The sequence below is a fragment of the Choloepus didactylus genome, chromosome 6 (assembly GCF_015220235.1).
Source record: "Choloepus didactylus isolate mChoDid1 chromosome 6, mChoDid1.pri, whole genome shotgun sequence".
In the NCBI taxonomy this organism is placed as follows: domain Eukaryota; kingdom Metazoa; phylum Chordata; class Mammalia; order Pilosa; family Megalonychidae; genus Choloepus; species Choloepus didactylus.
Window position 1 is genome coordinate 140,225,789 of NC_051312.1, and position 15,462 is coordinate 140,241,250.

The 15,462-nt window shown below is 34.4% G+C and overlaps 1 pseudogene; it reads left to right on the forward strand.

Annotated features, from left to right (window-relative positions):
* Positions 1–280: 280 nt before the first annotated feature.
* On the forward strand, positions 281–8,444 carry LOC119537344 (annotated as a pseudogene).
* The last annotated feature ends 7,018 nt before the right edge of the window (positions 8,445–15,462 follow it).

Below are 15,462 nucleotides of genomic sequence, written 5' to 3' on the forward strand. Positions count from 1 at the left end.
TTTTTCTCTTAGCATAATGAATTTGAGATTCATCCATGTTGTTACATGTATCCGTGGTTTATCTCCTATATTGCTATATAGGATTCATTGAGTGAAATACTAGAGTTTGTTTATCCATATGCTGGCTGAAGAATGTTAAATCAACCACAGAAATTATGTTACAGTTTTTTTGTGAACATAGGCTTTTCTATTTATTCTAGTAAATGCCTTCGATTGTTAACTCCTATATAAGGAACTGCCAAGTTGCTTTCTGAACTGGCTGTAACATTTTGCAGTGGTAATGCATGAGAATTCCAGTTGTTCCACATCTTTACCAGCACTAGGTATAGTCAGTTTTATTTTAGTTTTAAAATTTTAGCCATTCTAATAGGTTTGTAATGGCAACTTATGGTTTCAATTTTTATTTCCCTAATGAAGCAATTGAGCTTCTTTTCATGTGTTTATTTGCAAGCCTGTATCTTTTTTTGTTAAATGGTTGTTTCACAAATATTGCTCTTTCATTTACTGGGTTGTTTTCTTATTGTTAAGTTTTAAGTGTTCTTTATATATTCTGGATGCAAGTTGCTCATTGTATATATGATTTCAAATAACTCTCCCAGTTGGTGTGGCTTGTATTTTTTTTTTCTTTTATTGTTTTCTTTCTCAGAAAATAGGCTTTGATTTTGACAACATCCAATTTAGCATTTTTTTTTGTTTTATTTTATAAGGTGTGCTTTTTGTATCTTCTCTTTAGAATGTTAGGCAAACCCTTTGTTACAAAGTTTCCCTTTTATTCTCTTCCAAATATCTTATACATTTAAGCTATACGTTTGCTCTATGATTCATTTATAAATTATTAGGGAAGTTGTAGGCTTACAGAAGTATCACACAATGACTATAGTTCCCAAATAACTCCCCCCACCACCTGCACAATTTTCCCTATAATTAACACTTTGCATTAGTGTGGTACCTTTGTTACAACTATGAAACAATATTATTATTATAGTATTAACTATAGTCTATATAGTAGGATTTGCTGTGTTTTACTGTTTTGATTTAATTTTTTAATTCTAGTAACATATATGCAACCTAAAATTTCTCACTTTAAACACTTTCAAATACACAATACAGTGGTGTTAATTAAAGTCACAGTGTTGTGCTGCCATCCCCACCATTCATTGACAAAATTTTTCTGTCACCCCAAACAGAAACTTTGTACAAATTAAGCACTAATTCCCCATCTCTACCCTTACCCCATCCCTGGTATCCTGCATTTGGGGTCTGGCTTATTTCACTCAATATGATGTCTTCAAGATTCATCCACTGTGTGGCATTCATCATATCTTCATTCCTTTTTATGATTGAACATCATGCCATTGCATGTATGTACCACGTTTTGTTTATCCACTCATCTGTTGCTGGATGATCAGGTTGTTTTCATCTATTGGCTATTGTGAGTAATACTGTTATGAACCCTGGTGTACAAATATCTGTTAAATTCCCTGCTTTCAATTGTTTTGGGTACATACCTTGAGGTAGTATTGCTGGGTCACATGGTGTTCCGGTTTGCTGGAGCTGATGTTATGCAAAATACCAGAAATGGATTGGCTTTTATAAAGCGGATTTATTTGGTTACAAATTTACAGTCTGAGGGCCATAAAAATGTCCAAATTAAGACATCAACAAGAAGATACCTTCACTGAAGAATGGCTGATGGCATCCAGAAAACCTCTGTTAGCGGGGAAGGCACATGGCTGACTTCTGCTGATTCTTTGCTCCAGGTTCTTGTTTCAAAATGGCTTTCTTGAAAATGTCTCTGGGTTTGTCTCTGTTAGCTTCTCTGGAGCAAACTCTGGGCTAGCCTCTCCAATGTCTCCAAGCATCTGCTTTAAATAGACATCTCCAAAATATCTCTCTCAGCTGCTCTGGGAGCATTTTGTCCTCTCTTAGCTCCTGTGTGTCCTTAGCTTAGCATTTCCAAACATCCTTGTGCCCACAACTCTAAGCATCTCTAAGCATCATCAGTGTCATCAGCATCTGGGTCTGCGTCTGCTCTTTTTAAATGACCCCAGTAAACTAATTAAGACCCATACTGAATGGGCAGGGCCACACCTCCATGGAATTAATTCAATCAGAATTGTCACCTACAGTTGGGTAAGTCTCATTTCCATGGAAACACTCAATCAAGTGGTCACACCCTAATCGGAAATATTAATCTCCCCCCACAAGATTGCATTAAAGAATGTGGCTTTTTCTGGGGGACATAATATATCCAAACAGGCACACATGGTAATTCTATACTTAACTTTTTCTGAGGACCTGTCAAACATTATCACAGCAGCTGTATCATTTTACGTTCTCACAAAGAGTGAACGAATGTTCCTATTTGTTCACATTCTCTCCAAGTCTCATTATTTTCCTTTTTTAAAAAATTTAATGGTAGCCATTCTAGTGAGTGTTAAATGCTATCACCTTGTGGTTCTGGTTTGCATTTCCCTAATGGCTCATGATGTTGAGCATCTTTTTTGTGGCTATTGGCCATTTGTATATCTTTGGAGAAATGTCTGTGTAAGTCTTTGCCCATTTTTAAACTGAGTTGTTTGTCTTTTTGTTATTGAGTTTTAGAATGTCTTTATATATTCCAGATATAAATTCTTATAGGATATGTGGTTTCAAAGTATTTTCTGCAATTGAATAGGTTGTCTTTCTACTTTCACGTTGACATCCTTTGATGCAGGAAAGTTTTTTTTTTTTTCATTTTGATTTGGTCCCATTTATCTATTTTTTGTGGTAGTGTTGTTCTTTTGGTGTAAAGTTTAAGAAACCATTGCCTATATGCCAATGCTAAATGTATATGAGGGGGGATATAGGGGAGGAATATGGGATTCTTGGTAGCGGGTTATTTGCTGTCCTTACTAGTATATTGTATTGTATGACATGTTATTTTTCTTTTTATCATTTTTTTCTTATTGCTAAAAAAAAACAGTTTTTCTTGTAGTAATCTGTATGTTCAAGTGCTGATTGTGGTGATAAATGTACAACTTTATGATGATACCATGAACAACTGATTGTACACTGTGGATAAATGTATGGTATGTGAATATAACTCTATAAAATTGTAGGAAAATATATATATAGGAGTAAAGTGTTGGAGAAAACATGGTGAGAGGGATGATGCCTCACCAATATGGACTAACTACAATGTGTAAACTCAGAATTGAATCTTAGAACATAGCCTAACGTGGACATAATAATTATAATAGTCCCTAGATTGTAAGCTCTCACAGCAGTTAACTCTATCCCTGAATTGTAATGCCTATCTCTAAACTTTGAGATGCTGATCCCCTAGCATATAACCTGATTGGTCTCTGGAACAATGCATATCTCTGAGACACCTGAAACTAAAGAGCTAGAGCTCGGCAGATATGAATGTCAGTATTAGTGCATACAGCCACGGTCAAAAAAAAAAAAAAAAGCTGAAAAAGAGCCCAGACTTCAATTAGTGATATGAATGAAGCAGGTCTGGTTAAGACCAGGGCAAGCCAGGCCAAAGGGTAAAGGTTGAAACTGATTGTGTTTTAAAACTTCAACTTCCATATGAGACCAAGGGAATAGATATCTATTTGGTACAGGATCTAAATCTTCTAAACGGTACAACTCTACAGTCGATTTGTTCAAACACCACAATTGCATGGAACTTTGAATAGGAAGTGAGATAAGGTAGGTTAGTATAGGCTGGAGTGAAATAGTGACACATCCTAGAGTAATTTGGGCAGATAATAAAAAATATATTTACAGCCTCCCCCTCCCCAGCCCCGAGGATCTGGGGGAAGGTGCAGATGTGTTGGACATCCTCACCTGGACTGATGTTGATGTTGTCACAAACATTGGGACTGGCGGTTTGATATGCCGAGCCCTCGATCATGGGACTTGCCCTTATGAAGCTTGTTACCGCAAAGGAGAGTCTAAACTTGCATGCAATTGTGCCTAAGAGTCTCCCCCTGAGTACCTCTTTGTTGCTCAGATGTGGCCCCCTCTCTCTCTCTAACTGAGCCATCTCGACAGGTGAACTCGCTGCCCTCCCCACTACGTGGGACCCAATTCCCAGGGTTGTAAATCTCCCTGGCAATGCAGAATATGACTCCCAGGGATGAATGTGGACCTGGAATCATGGGACTGAGAGTATCTTCTTGACCAAAAGGGGGATGCAAAATGAGACAAAATAGTTTCAGTGGCTGAGAGATTTCAAATGGAGTCGAGAGGTCACTCTGGTGGACATTCTTATGCACTATATAGATAATACCTCTTAGGTTTTAATGTATTGGAATAGCTAGAAGTAAATACCTGAAACTACCAAACTCCAACCCAGTAGTCTGGACTCCTGAAGACAATTATATAATAATGTAGATTACAAGGGGTGACAGTGTGATTGTGAAGGCCTTGTGGATCACACCCCCTTTATCTAGTGTATGGATGAGTAGAAAAATGGGGATAAAAACTAAAGGACAAATGGGGTGGGATGGGGGGATGATTTGGGTGTTCTTTTTTCACTTTTATTTTTTATTCTTGTTCTGGTTCTTTCTGATGTAAGGAAAATATTCAGAGATAGATTGTGGTGATGAATGCATAACTATGTTATCATACTGTGGACAGTGGATTGTATACCATGGATGATTGTATGGTGTGTGAATGTATTTCAATAAAACTGAATTAAAAAAAAAAAGAAACCATTGCCTAACACATCATGTTTAGGATGCTTCCTTATATTTTCTTCTAGGAGTTTTACAGTTTGGTTCTCATATGTAGGGCTTTGTTCCATTTTTAGTTCATTTCTATATATGGTATGAAGTTGGGCTCCACCTTCATTCCATTAGTCTATAATTATGTTTTGTTAATGTTGTGAGGTAAGAATGGAAGTGATTGTATTTTTTTTTGTTGTTCTTTGCTCTTCCTCCTCCTCCTCATCCCCTCCTCCTCTCTTCTTCTCATCCTGCCACTTCTCCTTCATCTCTCTCTCCTCTTCCTCCTCCTCCTCTTTTCCCTGTTTTTATTGATATTTAGTTGGTCCAATCACCTTAATGTAGGAGCCTGTCTTTCCTTGATTGAATTTTGTTTGTTCTTTTGTCACAATTAAATGACTTGTATATGTGGGTTAACTTCTGGACTCTATAATCTGCCCTATAAATCTGCCTATTTTTTGACAATACCACACTCTCTTGATTATTGTAAAGTCATTTGAAGTCTTGAAACAAGGTAATGTGATTCTTCCAATATTATTATTTTACAGAAATGTTTTAGCTATTCTCTTTCCTTTGGCTTTTCATGCAGTTTTGAGAATACTCTTTCTACAGCACATTCTGAATGGAATTTAATATAATTGCATGGAATATGTGCATCAGTTTAAAGAGGATGGCCGTATTAACAATCATGATTCTTCCAATCCATATACATAGTTTATTGTGTCTTTTATTTGTTCTTTGATTTATTTAATTACCATTTTGCATTGTGCAGATCATGCACATATGTTATTAGATTTTTACCTAAGTTTTTCATGTTTATGGTGCTATTGTTATGGTACTGCTTTTTAAACATATAAATCCCCCCTTTTCATTACTACTGTTTAGAAATATCATTGACATTATATTCTTTACCTTTATTGTAATTATTTCTCATAAGACTTTAAAAATATTTGTTCAGAATTTCTTCATAGGCAATCACTTTATTTGTTAACAGATATAATCTTATTTCTTCTTTTAAAGTCAGTATGCTGTTTATTCCTTTTTCTTGCCTTATTGCACTATCTATGACCACTGACATAAAGCCAATATGAGTAGTGGGAGTGGAAATCCTTATTTTGATTTTGAAATTGGTGTAAATGTTTCAGTCTTTCAACTTGAAGTGTCAAATTGTCTGTAGATGTTTCTACATGCCCTTTATTAGGTGAATAACACAATGTTCAGAATTCCTACAGTATCATTCTCTAGGCCTGAAGTTTTCTTTGTAGATGTTTTTAAACTGAAAATGCAATTTCTTTAATAGATGTATGGCATTTCTGGTTGCCTATTTCTCTTTCAGTAAGCTTTGGAACTTTTTGTCTTTGTAAGTATTTATCCATTTCATTTGTTGTCAGGATTACTTGCATAAAGTTTTTCATATTATTTACTTGCTTTCCTTTAATGTGGTAGGATTAGTCAGTAGAAATGTCCTCTAAAACTGCTGATATTACTAATTTGTGTCTTTTTTTAAAAATCTGCTCAGTCTGGTTAGCAGATTATCACTTTTATTGACCTAAAAATACAGCTTTTACATTAATTGATTTTATATATTAATTTTTGTTTCCTATTTTACTGCTTTCTGCTTTCATCTTTACTTTTTCACTTTTTTTCTTGTGTTGAGTTTAACCTGCACTTCTTTTTGCAGTTTTATAAAATGAAAGCTTAATTATATGGTTTGAGACTCTCTTCCAGTATAGGTACTTAGCAGCCATACATTTCCCTATAAGCTAAAATTAATGATATTACACTTTTTCACATGTTGTCTTTACAGTTTTGCTGACTTTAAAATAAAAAACCTACTTTATTATTATAAATATTTCAGTATTATTCTTTTATGTTAACTTCATTCATAATATAATACACATACGAACAGCTCTCTTTTAATGTTTATAACCCAGTGATTTTTAATGTATTCACAGATTTATACAATTACCCCCACAATCAAAAAGGTGGAAAGAAACAATATAATCGGTTTACCCACAGAGACAAAATGATCCAGATATGAAATTTCTTTTAAGCTCACAAGGGTGATGTACAGTCCCTAGAAGGAAGTGAAAATTTGAGGAAAATATTGAGTCGATAAAGAACCAAAGACACAATGTGGTCCAGGGTGTAAATACAATCATCTTTTCCTATTACATGCAGATTCTATTCCCTGGGGAAGAGACTGAGCAAGATGTTCAATTCTTTATAACCAAGTATATGAAATCATTGAATTCCATTAAATCTTCTGGTCCTATCAAGTGGCAAATGTGGTAATATTAAAGAACTTTTTTTTTTTCTGTGCTGCCTAGAGAACTCAAAGTTATATTGAGAAATTATGGTCTGTTGCTCAAAACAATTTCCATTGCTTACCACAAATGATTTCTGAGAGTCAGTATACTCTTTGGCAATATTTTATGCATTAGAGAAACAGGATTTACCACTAAAGAGAGGAAAAATCAAGATAAAAAAGAATATATTGTCCCAGGCAGCACAGTGGTGTGGTGGAGGTGGGCAGCCGGGTGCCCAGTAGCCCACAGAGCCCTGGCTGGACCTGCACACAGCTGGGCTCACCTGACCCACTGACCTACCTACTGCGGCAGGAGGAAATGTCTCAGAATGTCTTTGCAGCTTCCCCAAATATCTTGAGGCCACTATATCAGCCTCTAGTTGTCCAGTATGAAGGATTAATTTATTTTTGGAAGTCAAGTGCAATATTCAAAGGAAAACAAAACCAATGTTGGAAGCCATTTCTGCTAATTTTATAATTACTTTTTTAAATTTATGATTTGGTTTGAATACTATCATAGAAGGAGCTGTGAGTGCTAGGGAAGATAATGATGACTTAATTGATAAGAAGCTCACTGTATCCACAATGACAGAGTGGAACAAGCCTTCAGAGCTATCAATCATGGAGATTACTATCTGGAAGGATACAGAGACAATGCTTACAGAGACTTAGCCTGGAAGAGGGAAACATACATTTGTCAGCACCTTGCATTTATTCTCAAGTTATGAAAGCATTGAAACTTCAACCAGGATTGTCTTTTCTTAGCCTGGTAAATGGAACCGGATATTTAAGTACAATGAGGGGCTTAATTTTAGGTCCTTTTGGAATAAATCATGGGATTGAATTTCATTCAGATGTGGTGGAATATGCCAAGAAAAAACTGGAGAGCTTCATCAAAAGTAGTGACAGCTTTGATACATTTGAGTTCTGTGAACCTTCATCTGTGGTTGGTAATTGCCTCCAGATAGCATCTGACAGCCATTATTATGACCGAATTTATTGTGGAGCCGGAGTCCAGAAAGACCATGAAAACTACATGAAAATAGTACTAAAACTTGGAGGCGTGCTAGTCATGCCTATAGAGGATCAGTTACATGAACTGGATAAAACATATGGGAAAGTAAAAATATTCTTGCTGTTTCATCTGCTTCACTTGTCAACCAAGTAAGGATCATAATGGCAGACCTGATTCAGTGGGACTTCCCCCATGTGCTGTCAGGAATCTATAGGACGTGGCTCGTATTTACATTCAACACACACTTAGAAATTTCATAAACGATGAAATGCAGGCCAAGGGAATTCCTCAAAGGGCTCCACCAGAAAGGAAACAGAAGAGAGTTAAACCAAGAATTAACACGTGTTTGTGGGTAATCAGCTTATTCTTCAGTCTCTGGACAGTGAGAAGGATGAAGAAATGAAAGAAGATAAAGAAGAGGAAGAGAAAGATCACAGTGAAGCCATGAAGCCAGAGCAGCATCCTCAAAATTTACTGAGGGGAAAAAAATAATGAAGCTGCCCCTACCTGAATAGTTAAAAGCTTACTTGACATAATTTAGAGAAAAATAACTTAGGTCAAGAAGAAAGAATGCCTACTGATAATTTCTTTGGTCTTTAAAATGGAGCATTTGTTAGGAGTTAAAAGAGAAAATTATTACTTTTAGAGCCAATTGTAGTGGGAAAAGTATAACATGTTTCTGTCTTAGTAACAAAAGTAATGTATTGAGTGGTTAAAAAGAATCCCTTTTATAAAATCTATTTTTCTTTAAATCTTGGAAAACTGTTTTACCTGCATGATTTCAAAGTGAGATGCAGCAATGGTCAAGACTTTATATACTGTAAATCCCTTTCTGATTCCTAATACATTTGTGGTGGTAAGGGTTAAATTTAATTTATATAAGGTTAAATAATGGTTAAGCATATATAACCTGATTTGAATTGCAGTTCGAATTTCTGCTAGAAAACTTTCTTATCTAATAAGGAAATCAAATGCTTTTTAAACCTGTTTAACTTACTTTTGTTACAAACACTATTGCCAAGTTGCTGTACATGTATTCCAAGCAATATGTGAGTGCAATAATAATAAAGATATTGAATAATTTAGCTTTAAAGAAAAATCAAGTTTCATGGAATTCAACAGCCCTTCTACTTTTGATTTTGAATCCATTGCCAAAATATACGAAGATAACTTCTTCTGTTACAGAGATCTTAAGAGCACATCGAGTGACTATTAAAGTAAAAATCTGTGCTTAATACAGCCCTTAACTTCTATGGATTCTTTACATTTTCAGTATTTATAAATAATGAGGTTCTCTTACTCTCCAGAATTGTAAAAGATGGCATATTTAGGATTGTTTTTTCCTACAGTCCACTGTATAAAATATTTAGTTTTAAAAAGTCCATTGTTCTATGCTCCTTTTTGAATAGCCCAGACCATGAATGAATAAACATGAGTGACTGCCACCTCTTGGGCAACTCTTAATAGCAAGGCCAGAGCAGATTTGTTTAGCAGATGCACTTTAGCAAATGGAACTTCTATTCATCTGAATATTTGTCTTTGAAAAGGTAGGGCTGATCTAGCTGACATTTGTTTTGGAATTCATCTTTTTAGTATAAGAAATATTCATAGAAATTGTATGTAGATTCCTTCTGTTTTGAAAATCTGTTAGGAATCACAGTATAATCTTTGGGACCCATGTTGTGCTCATTTAACTTTTTCTCATCTTTTCCTTAGTTTCTTTAGGTAAACTTTAAATGATTTTGATTTTTTGCTTAATATCACCTGCATAAACTATCCATCATTTGAATTTTAGTTGTAGCTTATTGGTAATAAAAAAGGTCATAAAAACTGTTAGTTTATTTGGTTTATTTTCCCCATAGGCTCTGAAAGCAGTCATTCCTTGTCAAGAAAGTGTACATTGTAACATATTTACTACTTAATGTTATGTGGATTGCATATTTTTTAAAAGAAAAATTTAAGAATATCACTTATTATACCAGCATCACTATTATAATAGAAGATCAGATCTACTTAAGGAAACCCAATCAATCAATAGTGAAATGATTATTGTCTCTTTTTAAGAACTGGAATATTGGCAATACATAGATGGTTTCAAAATCTCAGCTCTGGTAATTCCACACATCTGAAAACAAGTATTAAAACTATTCCAAGCAATACTTGGCCCAAGTAAATGAGCATATTTTAGTAATGTGAAAGATAGTTTAATGGAAGACATTTGTTTTGTGCGAGTAACTGGGGATGGGGGAGGATCTACACATTTTTTTAAGGTAATTACTAAGGTGTTATTGTTAAGAAATGCCCCATCTCATTTCCATCGAAAAGAAAATGTAACTTAGTTTGTTAAATCCAGTTGTCAAATATTAGAAATGTTAATTTTCTTTTGATTTAAATGTGTTTAAAAGTTTAATCCTGAATTCTGTTGCACACATATTTTTATCTAGAAAACCTGGAGAAACTATCATCTTATTGCTCCCCACTCCAACCATTTTGTTGCAGCTGGTTTCCTGATATGTTAAAGACATTCTTAAATGGTGATTTTACTATTTAGGAGAGAATTTTTGTTAAGGATATATTTGAAGAGTGATTTTTTTCATGTTGTCTTTCATTCTTTTGACCTTGGCAAAACGTACAGTAGACATTCATGATTATTGCATATTTTTGTCATTAAAATGTATCTTTTGTGTTTTTAAATGCAAAAAAAAAAAAAGAATACATTGAATGTATTAATTTTGAAAGTGCACTGGAAAGTGAAGAGTGATTAAAGGATTGTGTTTGAGAAGGGATAATGTTAATTGGGTCAGAATTTCTGGAGGTTAGGAATAAGAGTGTCTTTGAACTTTTTGAGAGGAAGAACAGTTTTTTTAGTCCCCAAACCTTCAGGATATTGAGATGGAGCCCTGGGGGGTGGGTGGGCATGGTATAGTACTTAATAATGAAGAAAAAATTACAGATAAATTATGGTATATATATATATATGTGTGTGTGTGTGTGTGTGTCTTTCTGGGAAAACTGGTATTTATGAAATAGTAAAACAGCAGAAGAGAGCAGGGAGGAAGCTGCCTCCAAATATGATGAACAAAAGGCATTGAACAACTTCAGAGATCAAACAAGTAAAGACAAGAAAGAGTTAAGGAAATGGCTGAAAAGAAAGGAAGGATGTGATGCATCACAAGTGAAATTGAGCTGTATCAGAGAAGAAGGGGAGTAGACTTCAATATCAAGAGTGATAATATTGATGTACACATAAGTCACATGCAGTATGACACAGTACAGCACTGTGTTTATGTGTGTGTGTGTGTAAATGAATGTGCTCAAAGGAGGGGGGAAGTGAGCAAGAGAGAGAACTAGGATTAGGGTGAAGGTTAGGGGAAGAGATGGCAAGGACGTAGGCTTGTCCTACAAACAACATAAAGACATCCAGTAAAGATCAGTAATAACTTTCCTGAAGTCCCACATTGACTCGGTTGTGACTATCCAGCCCAAAGTCTAGTAGAGCATGGCTCCAATCTGGAGAGTTGAATTAATTCCATTTTGTATCAAAATAATCATTTTAATGATGCTGACAGTTTTATTTCCCTGTGCCCACTGTGGGAGCTCCAGTTTGTACACACTCTGTGATTTTTGAATACCCTGTGATTTTTCCTGTGACCATCATTTCACTTTGGTGCAAGGATCCAACTCTTTCAGAGAACAGAAGCACAATCCTGCTACTGGTTCTCCATGCTGAGACATTATTCCAGCATCTAACAGAGTAGGCAGTCTACTCTATTAGAGGTATGTGCGTGAGGTAACTGGGAATCAAGATATGTGGTTCAGTAATTCTTGTTTTTGTTAATGATTCAATGAGAATATTATAGAAGTTTTAATCACATTTATAGAGACTCTGAAGATGGGAGAGTGAGTAAAATGATGGATAGAGAATCATGATACACAATGATCTCTAGAGGCTGTAGTGATGGCCATAGTTAACAAGATTAATACTCACATGGATAACATTAGATTCTGTACTTCTGGACAAAAAAAGTAGAGAGTGAAAGAGACACTGCAGAGAATCAAAGGTTTTTGTTATGTTTTCAATAAACAGTCAATATAATTAAAAAGCATAGCTACCTTAAAAGTTAGTTACCTTGTCTGCATTAGCTATGTTTTAGTATTTAGAATAAGAAAAATTCTTATTGTCCTTTACACTATATTGATTAGACTACTTCCATTTGAAAATAATGTTTTCAGTGGATATTGCTTTCCAAGAGGAAATTGGCATTTTGAAGTATATTCAGAGGTGTCTGTCTATGAGGGAGAAAAGAGTTGAAATCATACAGTCGCTTACTTTTTCATTCTCTTAGTCACCTATTTAACAAATACTTGTTAAGATGCACAGTACCTGCCTGGCAATATTTCTCATACTGTTCATAAAGAGATGAACAAAATTAACCAAGTTCTTATCTTTATGGCATTTAGGATTTAGTCATAAAGAAAGACAATAAATTGGGAGACAAATATATAATATAATCTCAGGTCATAAAAAGTTTTGTAAATAAAGCATGATAAACACAGATATTCAGGGATGATTAGCTTTCAAATAATAGGACAGAGGGTTAGTTGTAGAAGCTGTAGTAATTTTTGCCATGGGACACAAATAGGTCAAATGACAGAAAGTTATGGAGAGGTAGATTTTCTCAATTTAAGGAAGACTGTTCCAACAATGACAACTGTTGGAAAAAAAAAAAAGTCATCTTAGAAAGTTGTGAGCTATCCACAAGTAGGAATTTAATTGGAGACTGAGTGACTCCCTGAGATATTCCTGAGAGGACTCAAATATTGGCTAGGGAATGAGCACACTGATGTTTCCTACCCTTACAACTCTGAGATTTTATGATCCAATCTGTCCCTTGCAATTTTTTTATTAGAGAAATTGTAGGTTTACAGAAAAATCATGTAAGAAATACAGAGTTCTCCTATAACCCCCTTCACACTCACAGTTTTTCTTAATATTAACACTCTGCACTAGTATGGTAACCTTATTACAATTGATGAACAAATATTATTGCAATTGTACTAGAAGCTTTAATCCATAGTTTACATTATGGTTCTCTATTTATATTGTACAGTCCTATTTTAAAAAAACAATTATTCTAGTAACATATACAATGTAAAATTTCCCTTTGTAGCCATTTCCAAATATATAATTCAGTAGTGTTAATTACATTTCTAATGTTGTACTGCCATCACCAGCATCCATTACCAAAAATTTCAATCATCATCTCAAATAAAAATTCTGTGCCAAATAAGCCTTAACTCCCCATTCCCTGCCCCCATCCTGGCCACTGGTAAGCTATATTTTATTTCCTGACTCAATGCATTTGCGTATTCTATTTCATAATCAGTGAGAAAATACAGTATGTCCCTTTGTGTCTGGCTAATATTACTCAACATGATGTCTTCAGGGTTCATCCATGTTGCTCATATAAGAATTTTATTCCTTTTTACAGCAGAATAATATTTCATTGCATTAATAAACCATATTTTGTTTGTGCATTCATCTATTGGACATTTGGTTGTTTCCATCATTTGGCTATTGTGAATAATGCCACTATGAACATCAGTGTACAAATAATCTGTCTGAGTCCCTGCTTTCAGTTCTTTTGGGTATATAACCAAGAAGTTGGACTGCTGAGTCATAATGCTAATACTATATTTAACTTTCTAGGGAATCACCAAAATATTTTCCACAGGGGCTGCACCATTTTACATTCTCACCAGCAATGAACGAGTGTTCTTATTTTTCCAAATCCTCTCTAACACTTGTTATTTTCTGTTTTTGTTTCATGTTTGATTGGTATTTCCCTAATGGATCAGGATGTTGAGCATCTTTTCATGTGCTTATTTGCCATTTGTATATCTTCTTTAGAGAAATATCAATTCAGTTTTTTGCCCATTTTTAAATTGGGTTGTTTGTCTTTTTGTTGTTGAGTTGTGGGATATTAAACCCTTATCAGATTTGTGGTTTCTGAATATTTTCTCCCATTGTGTAGGTTGCCTTATTACTTTCATGATGCAGTCCTCTATGCAAAAAAGTTTTTAATTTCTATGAAGTCCCATTTTCTTTATGCACTGTGTTTCAATCTGTCTTCTTATATATTTAATATGCTTTAAAAATATGGTTATTCTGTTATCTGATATAAAAAATTTTGAATCATATCTTTATCATGAATTTCAGTTTTAGCATTAAAATCTGTCCTTCTTTGGTGTGCTTTTTTTCTTTTTTTATGGCTTAATTGCTACCGCTACTCAATCTTGTTATCAGGATCACTATCCCTACTGTTTTCTTTTCTATCTATCTTGTCATAACTTTATCCCTTTTTATTTAGCCCTTTCTGAATCACTGTGTTTTAGGTGTCTTTTATGTATAGTATATACTTAGGCCTTGTATAGAGTCTCAAATTGGGTGTCTTTGTTTTTTAAACATATGAGTTAAGGTCATTCACATTTATTGATGACTGGTATGTTTAGTTTCAACTCGGTCTTATGTTTCATAATTATGTGTATGTTCTTTTTTTTTTATCTTCATTTTATTGAGATATATTCACATACCATGCAGTCATACAAAACAAATTGTACATTTAATTGTTCACAGTACCATTACATAGTTGTACATTTATCACCTAAATCAATCTCTGACACCTTCATTAGCACACACACAAAAATAACAAGAATAATAATTAAAGTGAAAAAGAGCAATTGAAGTAAAAAAGAACACTGGGTACCTTTGTCTGTTTGTTTGTTTGTTTCCTTCCCCTATTTTTCTACTCATCCATCCATAAACTAGACAAAGTGGAGTGTGGTCCTTATGGCTTTCCCAATCCCATTGTCACCCCTCATAAGCTCCATTTTTATACAATTGTCTTTGAGATTCATGAGTTCTGGGTTGTAGTTTGATAGTTTCAGGTATCCACTACCAGCTACCCCAATTCTTTAGAACCTAAAAAGGGTTGTCTAAATTGTGCGTAAGAGTGCCCACCAGAGTGACCTCTTGGCTCCTTTTGGAATGTCTCTGTCACTGAAGCTTATTTCATTTCCTTTCTGTGTTTCTCCTTTAGAAAATTTGTACCCTTTAATTTAAAAGATTAGTGTTTTGGTGGTTTTGAATTTTTGTACTATAAGTTTCTTTTATTCTTGTACCTTTTAATTGTTCCCAGCCTCTTCTTGCCTTATTTAGACATTTACAGTCTGGTTTATCATTTATTAGTAACCTTATTCAATTTATCTAGCCGTCAATAAGCTAATTCTGTTTTCTTTTATCTTCCTTTAATAGTTTTATTTTTTGTACTTTGGCAAACTTATTACATTTTTACATAAGTCCTCCACTCACATCTCCACCATTGTTTTATTGTTTTAATCTGGGAAGTACTTTTGTGTAT